Source organism: Salvelinus namaycush, chromosome 10 (genome assembly GCF_016432855.1).
Source record: "Salvelinus namaycush isolate Seneca chromosome 10, SaNama_1.0, whole genome shotgun sequence".
Taxonomy (NCBI): Eukaryota; Metazoa; Chordata; class Actinopteri; order Salmoniformes; family Salmonidae; genus Salvelinus; species Salvelinus namaycush.
Window position 1 is genome coordinate 47261692 of NC_052316.1, and position 9870 is coordinate 47271561.

Genomic DNA, 9870 nt, shown 5'->3' on the forward strand with positions numbered 1-9870 from the left:
TATTGATCTCTGCTCAGACTCTCTGAATGTGGGCTCATTGGTTAGATAGAGAATAGTTAATATTGTTCTCTGCTCAGACTCTCTGAATGTGGGCTCATTGGGTAGATAGAGAATAGTTAATATTGTTCTCTGCTCAGGGACTCTCCTGCGTGTGGGCTTCTTTGGGTTAGATAGAGAATAGTTAATATTGTTCTCTGCTCAGACTCTCTGCGTGTGGGCTCTTTGGGTTAGATAGAGAATAGTCTGTCCTCTGCTCAGACTCTCTGCGTGTGGGCTCATTGGGTTAGATAGAGCAGTGTTGATACTGTTCTCTGCTCAGACTCTCTGCGTGTGGGCTCATTGGGGTTGATAGAGAATAGTTAATATTGTTCTCTGCTCAGACTCTCTGCGTGTGGGCTCATTGGGTTAGATAGAGAATAGTTAATATTGTTCTCTGCTCAGACTCTCTGCGTGTGGGCTCTTTGGGTTAGATAGAGAATAGTCTGTCCTCTGCTCACTGCTCAGACTCTCTGCGTGTGGGCTCATTGGGTTAGATAGAGATGTTTGATACTGTTCTCTGCTCAGACTCTCTGCGTGTGGGCTCATTGGGTTAGATAGAGAATAGTTAATATTGTTCTCTGCTCAGACTCTCTGCGTGTGGGCTCATTGGGTTAGATAGAGAATAGTTAATATTGTTCTCTGCTGCAGACTCTCTGCGTGTGGGCTCATTGGGTTAGATAGAGAATAGTTAATTTGTTCTCTGCTCAGACCTCTTGCGTGTGGGCTCATTGGGTTAGATAGAGAATAGTTAATATTTGTTCTCTGCTCAGACTCTCTGCGTGTGGGCTCATTGGGTTAGATAGATAATAGGTTTTGATATGTTCTCTGCTCGACTCTCTGCGTGTGGGCTCATTGGGTTAGATAGAGAATAGTTAATATTGTTCTCTGCTCAGACTCTCTGCGTGTGGGCTCATTGGGTTAGATAGAGAATAGTTAATATTTTTCTCTGCTCAGACTCTTCTTGTGGGCTCATTGGGTTAGATAGAGAATATTAATTTGTTTCTCTGCTCAGACTCTTGCGTGTGGGCTCATTGGGTTAGATAGAGAATGAGTCTGTTCTCTGCTCAGACTCTCTGTCGTGTGGGCTCATTGGGTTAGATAGAGAATGATTGTCCTCTCTCAGACTCTCTGCGTGTGGGCTCATTGGGTTAGATAGAGAATAGTTATGTTCTCTGCTCAGACTCTCTGCGTGTGGGCTCATTGGGTTAGATAGAGAATAGTTTGTTCTCTGCTCAGACTCTCTGCGTGTGGGCTCATTGGGTTAGATAGAGAATAGTTAATATTGTTCTCTGCTCAGACTCTCTGTGTGGGCTCATTGGGTTAGATAGAGAATAGTTAATATTGTTCTCTGCTCAGACTCTCTGCGTGTGGGCTCATTGTGTTAGATAGAGCAGTGTTAATATTGTTCTCTGCTCAGACTCTTTGCGTGTGGGCTCAATGGGTTAGATAGAGAATAGTCTGTCCTCTGCTCAGACTCTCTGCGTGTGGGCTCATTGGGTTGATAGAACAGAGTTGATCCTGTTCTCTGCTCAGACTCTCTGCGTGTGGGCTCATTGGGTTAGATAGAGAATAGTTAATATTGTTCTCTGCTCAGACTCTCTGCGTGTGGGCTCATTGGGTTAGATAGAGAATAGTTATATTGTTCTCTGCTCAGACTCTCTGCTGCGTGTGGGCTCATTGGTTAGATAGAGAATGTTATTTTGTTCTCTGCTCAGACTCTCTGCGTGTGGGCTCATTGGTTAGATAGAGATATTATATTGTTCTCTGCTCAGACTCTCTGCGTGTGGGCTCATTGGGTTAGATAGAGATAGTATATTGTTCCTGCTCAGACTCTCTGGTGTGGGCTCATTGGTTAGATAGAGAATAGTTAATATTGTTCTCTGCTCAGACTCTCTGCGTGTGGGCTCATTGGGTTAGATAGAGAATAGTTAATTTTGTTCTCTGCTCAGACTCTCTGCGTGTGGGCTCATTGGGTTAGATAGAGAATAGTAAATTTTGTTCTCTGCTCAGACTCTCTGTGTGTGGGCTCATTGGGTTAGATAGAGAATAGTTAATATTGTTCTCTGCTCAGACTCTCTGCGTGTGGGCTCATTGGGTTAGATAGAGAATAGTTAATATTGTTCTCTGCTCAGACTCTCTGCGTGTGGGCTCATTGGGTTGATAGAGAATAGTTAATATTGTTCTCTGCTCAGACTCTCTGCGGTGGGGCTCATTGGGTTAGATAGAGAATAGTTAATATTGTTCTCTGCTCAGACTCTTGCGTGGTGGCTCATTGGGTTGATAGAGAAAGTTTATATGTTCTCTGTCTCAGACTCTCTGTGGTGGGCTCATTGGGTTAGATAGAGAATAGTCTGTCCTCTGCTCAGACTCTCTGCGTGTGGGCTCATTGGGTTGAGATAGAGAATAGTTAATATTGTTCTCTGCTCAGACTCTCTGTGTGGGCTCATTGGGTTAGATAGAGATAGTTAATATGTTCTCTGCTCAGACTCTCTGCGTGTGGGCTCTTGGGTTGATAGAGAATAGTTATATTGTTCTCTGCTCAGACTCTCTGCGTGTGGGCTCATTGGGTTAGATAGAGAATAGTTTATTGTTCTCTGCTCAGACTCTCTGCGTGTGGGCTCATTGGGTTAGATAGAGAAAGTTAATTGTTCTCTGCTCAGACTCTTGCGTGTGGGCTCATTGGGTTAGATAGAGAATGTTAATATTGTTCTCTGCTCAGACTCTCTGCGTGTGGCTCATTGGGTTAGATAGAGAATAGTTAATATTTTTCTCTGCTCAGACTCTCTGCGTGTGGGCTCATTGGGTTAGATGAGAATAGTTAATATTGTTTCTCGCTCAGACTCTCTGCTGTGGGCTCATTGGTTAGATAGAGAATAGTCTGTCCTCTGCTCAGACTCTCTGCGTGTGGGCTCATTGGGTTGATAGAGAAGTTTGTTCTCTGCCAGACTCTGGTGTGGGATTGGTTAGATAGAGAAAGTTGTTCTCTGCTCAGACTCTCTGCTGTGTGGGCTCATTGGTTTAGATAGAGATAGTTTATTGTTCTCTGCTCAGACTCTCTGCGTGTGGCTCATTGGGTTAGATAGAGAAGTTATATGTTCTCTGCTCAGACTCTCTGCGTGTGGGCTCATTGGGTTAGATAGAGAAGTAGTTGATTTTCTCTGCTCAGACTCTCTGCGTGTGGGCTCATTGGGTTAGATAGAGAATAGTTGTTCTCTGCTCAGACTCTCTGCGTGTGGCTCATTGGGTTAGATAGAGAATAATATGTTCCTGCTCAGACTCTCTGTGTGGGCTCATTGGGTTAGATAGAGAATTAGTTATATTGTTCTCTGCTCAGACTCTCTGTGTGTGGGCTCATTGGGTTAGATAGAGAATAGTTAATATTGTTCTCTGCTCAGACTCTCTCGTGAGTGGGCTCATTGGGTTAGATAGAGAATAGTTAATATTGTTCTCTGCTCAGACTCTCTGCGTTGTGGGCCTCATTGGGTTAGTATAGAGATAGTTAGTATTGTTCTCTGCTCAGACTCTCTGTGGTGGGCTCATTGGTTAGATAGAGAATAGTTGTTATTTCTCTGCTCAGACTCTCTGTGTGGGCTCATTGGGTTAGATAGAATAGTTAATATTGTTCTCTGCTCAGACTCTCTGTGTGGGCTCATTGGGTTAGATAGAGAATAGTTAATATTGTTCTCTGCTCAGACTCTCTGTGTGGGCTCATTGGGTTAGATAGAGAATAGTTAATATGTTCTCTGCTCAGACTCTCTTGCGTGTGGGCTCATTGGGTTAGATAGAGAATAGTTTAATATTGTTCTCTGCTCAGACTCTCTGCGTGTGGGCTCATTGGGTTAGATAGAGAAATAGTTGTTCTCGTCAGACTCTCTGCGTGTGGGCTCATTGGGTTAGATAGAGAATAGTTATATTTTTCTCTGCTCAGACTCTTGCGTGTGGGCTCATTGGGTTAGATAGAGAAAGTTATTGTCTCTGCTCAGACTCTCTGCTGTTGGGGCTCATTGGGTTAGATAGAGAATAGTTTTCCTCTGCTCAGACTCTCTGTGCGTGTGGGCTCATTGGTTAGATAGAGAATAGTTGTTCTCTGCTCAGACTCTCTGCGTGTGGGCTCATTGGGTTAGATAGAGAAAGTAATATTGTTCTCTGCTCAGACTCTCTGCGTGTGGGCTCATTGGGTTGATAGAGAATAGTTTATTGTTCTCTGCTCAGACTCTCTGCGTGTGGCTCATTGGTTAGATAGAGAATAGTTGATATTGTTCTCTGCTCAGACTCTCTGCGTGTGGGCTCATTGGGTTAGATAGAGAATAGTTAATTTGTTCTCTGCTCAGACTCTCTGCTGTGGGCTCATTGGGTTAGATAGAGAATAGTTATATTGTTCTCTGCTCAGACTCTCTGTGTGTGGGCTCATTGGGTTAGATAGAGAATAGTTAATTTGTTCTTGCTCAGCTCTTGCGTGTGTGGGCTCATTGGGTTAGATAGAGAATAGTTAATATTGTTCTCTGCTCAGACTCTCTGCGTGTGGGCTCATTGGGTTAGATAGAGAATAGTTAATATTGTTCTCTGCTCAGACTCTCTGCGTGTGGGCTCATTGGTTAGATAGAGAATAGTTAATATTGTTTCTGCTCAGACTCTCTGCGTGTGGGCTCATTGGGTTAGATAGAGAATAGTAATATGTGTTCTCTCTCTGCTCAGACTCTCTGCGTGTGGGCTCATTGGGTTAGATAGAGAATAGTTAATATTGTTCTCTGCTCAGACTCTCTGCATATGGGCTCATTGGTGTTAGACAAGTGTTAATATTGTTCTCTGCTCAGACTCTTTGCGTGTGGGCTCAATGGGTTAGATAGAGAATAGTCTGTCCTCTGCTCAGACTCTCTGCGTGTGGGCTCATTGGGTTGATAGAACAGAGTTGATCCTGTTCTCTGCTCAGACTCTCTGCGTGTGGGCTCATTGGGTTAGATAGAGAATAGTCTGTCCTCTGCTCAGACTCTCTGCGTGTGGGCTCATTGGGTTAGATAGAGAATAGTTAATTTTGTCCTCTGCTCAGACTCTCTGCGTGTGGGCTCATTGGGTTAGATAGAGAATAGTCTGTTCTCTGCTCAGACTCTCTGCGTGTGGGCTCATTGGGTTAGATAGAGAATAGTTGTTCTCTGCTCAGACTCTCTGCGTTGGGCTCATTGGGTTAGATAGAGAAGTTTATTATGTTCTCTGCTCAGACTCTCTGCGTGTGGCTCATTGGTTAGATAGAGAAGTTATATTGTTCTCTGCTCAGACTCTCTGCGTGTGGCTCATTGGGTTAGATAGAGATAGTTAATATTGTTCTCTGCTCAGACTCTCTGCGTGTGGGCTCATTGGGTTAGATAGAGAATAGTTGTTCTCTGCTCAGACTCTCTGCGTGTGGGCTCATTGTTAGATAGAGAAAGTTATATTGTTCTCTGCTCAGACTCTCGTGGTGGGCTCATTGGGTTAGATAGAGAATAGTTAATATTGTTCTCTGCTCAGACTCTTGGTGTGGGCTCATTGGGTTAGATAGAGAATAGTTATATTGTTCTCTGCTCAGACTCTCTGCGTGTGGGCTCATTGGGTTAGATAGAGAAATAGTTAATATTGTTCTCTGCTCAGACTCTCTGCGTGTGGGCTCATTGGGTTAGATAGAGAATAGTTATTTGTTCTCTGCTCAGACTCTTTGCGTGTGGGCTCATTGGGTTAGATAGAGAAGAGTTAATATGTCTCGCTCAGACTCTCTGTGTGGGCTCATTGGTTAGATAGAGAATAGTTAATATTGTTCTCTGCTCAGACTCTCTGCTGTGGGGCTCATTGGGTTAGATAGAGAAAGTTAATATTGTTCTCTGCTCAGACTCTCTGCGTGTGGGCTCATTGGGTTAGATAGAGAATAGTTAATATTGTTCTCTGCTCAGACTCTCTGCGTGTGGGCTCATGGGTTAGATAGAGAATAGTATTGTTCTCTGCTCAGACTCTCTGCGTGTGGGCTCATTGGGTTAGATAGAGAATAGTTAATATTGTTCTTCTGTCAGACTCTCTGCGTGTGGGCTCATTGGGTTAGATAGAGAATAGTTAATATTGTTCTCTGCTCAGACTCTCTGCTGGTGGGCTCATTGGGTTGATAGAGAATAGTCTTCTCTGCTCAGACTCTCTGTGTGGGCTCATTGGGTTAGATAGAGAATAGTCTGTTCTCTGCTCAGACTCTCTGCGTGTGGGCTCATTGGGTTAGATAGAGAATAGTTAGTTCTCTGCTCAGACTCTCTGCGTTGGGCTCATTGGTTAGATAGAGAATAGTTATATTGTTCTCTGCTCAGACTCTCTGCGTGTGGGCTCATTGGGTTAGATAGAGAAGTTAATATGTTCTCTGCTCAGACTCTCTGCGTGTGGGCTCATTGGGTTAGATAGAGATAGTTATATTGTTCTCTGCTCAGACTCTCTGCGTGTGGGCTCATGGGTTAGATAGAGAATAGTTTGTTCTCTGCTCAGACTCTCTGTCGTGTGGGCTCATTGGGTTAGATAGAGAAGTTAATATGTTTCTCTGCTCAGACTCTCTGTGTGGGCTCATTGGTTAGATAGAGAATAGTTAATTTGTTCTCTGCTCAGACTCTTGTGTGTGGGCTCATTGGGTTAGATAGAGAATAGTTAGTTTTCCTCTGCTCAGACTCTCTGCGTGTGGGCTCATTGGGTTAGATAGAGAATAGTTATGTTCTCTGCTCAGACTCTCTGCGTGTGGGCTCATTGGGTTAGATAGAGAATAGTTAATATTGTTCTCTGCTCAGACTCTCTGCGTGTGGGCTCATTGGGTTAGATAGAGATAGTTAATATTGTTCTCTGCTCAGACTCTCTGCGTGTGGCTCATTGGGTTAGATAGAGAATGTTTATTGTCTCTGCTCAGACTCTTCTGCGTGTGGGCTCATTGGGTTAGATAGAGAATAGTCTTGTTCCTGCTCAGACTCTCTGCTTGGGCTCATTGGTTAGATAGAGAATAGTTCTATTGTTCTCTGCTCAGACTCTCTGCTGTGTGGGCTCATTGGGTTAGATAGAGAATAGTATTTGTTCTCTGCTCAGACTCTTGCGTGTGGGCTCATTGGGTTAGATAGGAATAGTTAATATTGTCTCTGCTCAGACTCTCTGCGTGTGGGCTCATTGGTTAGATAAGAATAGTTAATATTGTTCTCTGTCAGACTCTCTGCGTGTGGCTCATTGGGTTAGATAGAGAATAGTTAATATTGTTCTCTGCTCAGACTCTCTGCGTGTGGGCTCATTGGGTTAGATAGAGAATAGTTAATTGTTCTCTGCTCAGACTCTCTGCGTGTGGGCTCATTGGGTTAGATAGAGAATAGTTATATTGTTCTCTGCTCAGACTCTCTGCGTTGGGCTCATTGGGTTTAGAGAAAGTGTTAATATTGTTCTCTGCTCAGACTCTCTGCGTGTGGGCTCATGGGTTAGATAGAGAAGTATTGTCTCTGCTCAGACTCTCTGCGTGTGGGCTCATTGGGTTAGATAGAGAATAGTTTGATTTTCTCTGCTCAGACTCTCTGCGTGTGGGCTCATTGGGTTAGATAGAGAATAGTTGTTCTCTGCTCAGACTCTCTGCGTGTGGGCTCATTGGGTTAGATAGAGAATAGTTGTTCTCTGCTCAACTCTCTGCGTGTGGGCTCATTGGGTTAGATAGAGATAATATTGTTCTCTGCTCAGACTCTCTGCGTGTGGCTCATTGGGTTAGATAGAGAATAGTTTGTTCTCTGCTCAGACTCTCTGCGTGTGGGCTCATTGGGTTAGATAGAGATAGTTATATTGTTCTCTGCTCAGACTCTGCGTGTGGGCTCATTGGGTTAGATAGAGATAGTTATATTGTTCTCTGCTCAGACTCTCTGCGTGTGGGCTCATTGGTTAGATAGAGATGTTAATTGTTCCTGCTCAGACTCTCTGCGTGTGGGCTCATTGGGTTAGATAGAGAATAGTCTGTTCTCTGCTCAGACTCTCTGCGTGTGGGCTCATTGGGTTAGATAGAGAAGTTGATACTGTTCTCGCTCAGACTCTCTGATGTGGGCTCATTGGGTTAGATAGAGAATAGTTATATTGTTCTCTGCTCAGACTCTCTTGCTGTGTGGGCTCATTGTTAGATAGAGAATAGTTAATGTTCTCTGCTCAGACTCTCTGTGTGGGCTCATTGGGTTGATGAGAGAATAGTATATTGTTCTCTGCTCAGACTCTCTGCGTGTGGGCTCATTGGGTTAGATAGAGAATAGTATAGTTGTTCTCTGCTCAGACTCTCGTGTGGGCTCATTGGGTTAAGATAGAATAGTTAATATTGTCTCTGCTCAGACTCTCTGTGTGGCTCATTGGGTTAGATAGAGAATGAGTTATATTGTTCTCTGCTCAGACTCTCTGTTGGGCTCATTGGGTTAGATAGAGAACAGTTAATATTGTTCTCTGCTCAGACTCTCTGTGTGGGCTCATTGGGTTAGATAGAGAATAGTTAATTGTTCTCTTCTCAGACTCTCTGCGTGTGGGCTCATTGGGTTAGATAGAGAATAGTTAATATTGTTCTCTGCTCAGACTCTCTGCGTGTGGGCTCATTGGGTTAGATAGAGAATAGTTAATATTGTTCTCTGCTCAGACTCTCTGCTGTGGGCTCATTGGGTTAGATAGAGAATAGTTAATATTTGTTCTCTGCTCAGACTCTCTGCTGTGGGCTCATTGGGTTAGAATAAGAATAGTTGTCTCTGCTCAGACTCTCTGTCGTGTGGGCTCATTGGGTTAGATAGAGAATAGTTTGTTCTCTGCTCAGACCTCTGCGTGTGGGCTATTGGGTTAGATAGAGAATAGTCTGTTCTCTGCTCAGACTCTCTGCGTGTGGGCTCATTGGGTTAGATAGAGCAGTGTTGATATTGTTCTCTGCTCAGCTCTCTGCGTGTGGGCTCATTGGGTTAGATAGAGAAGTATATTGTTCTCTGCTCAGACTCTCTGCGTGTGGGCTCATTGTGTTAGATAGAGCAGTGTTAATATTGTTCTCTGCTCAGACTCTCTGCGTGTGGGCTCATTGGGTTAGATAGAGAATAGTCTGTTTCTCTGCTCAGATCTCTGCGTGTGGGCTCATTGGGTTAGATAGAGCGAGTTTGATATGTCTCTGCTCAGACTCTCTGTGTGGGCTCATTGGGTTAGATAGAGAATAGTAATATTTTCTCTGTCTCAGATCTTTGTGGGCTCATTGGGTAGATAGAGAATAGTTAATATTGTTCTCTGCTCAGACTCTCTTGTGGGCTCATTGGGTTAGATAGAGAATAGTTATATTGTTCTCTGCTCAGACTCTCTGCTTGTGGGCTCATTGGGTTAGATAGAGAATAGTTAATATTGTTCTCTGCTCAGACTCTTGCGTGTGGGCTCATTGGGTTAGATAGAGAATAGTTATATTGTCTCTGCTCAGACTCTCTGTGTGGGCTCATTGGGTTAGATAGAGAATAGTTAATATTGTTCTCTGCTCAGACTCTCTGATGTGGGCTCATTGGGTTGATAGAGAATAGTTAATATTGTTCTCTGCTCAGACTCTCTGCTGTGGCTCATTGGGTTAGATAGAGAATAGTTTGTTCTCTGCTCAGACTCTTCTGCGTGTGGGCTCATTGGGTTAGATAGAGAATAGTCTGTTCTCTGCTCAGACTCTCTGCGTGTGGGCTCATTGGGTTAGATAGAGAATTAGTCTGTTTCTCTGCTCAGACTCTCTGCGTGTGGGCTCATTGGTTAGATAGAGTATTATATTGTTCTCTGCTCAGACTCTCTGCGTGTGGGCTCATTGGGTTAGATAGAGCAGGAGTTATATTGTTTCTC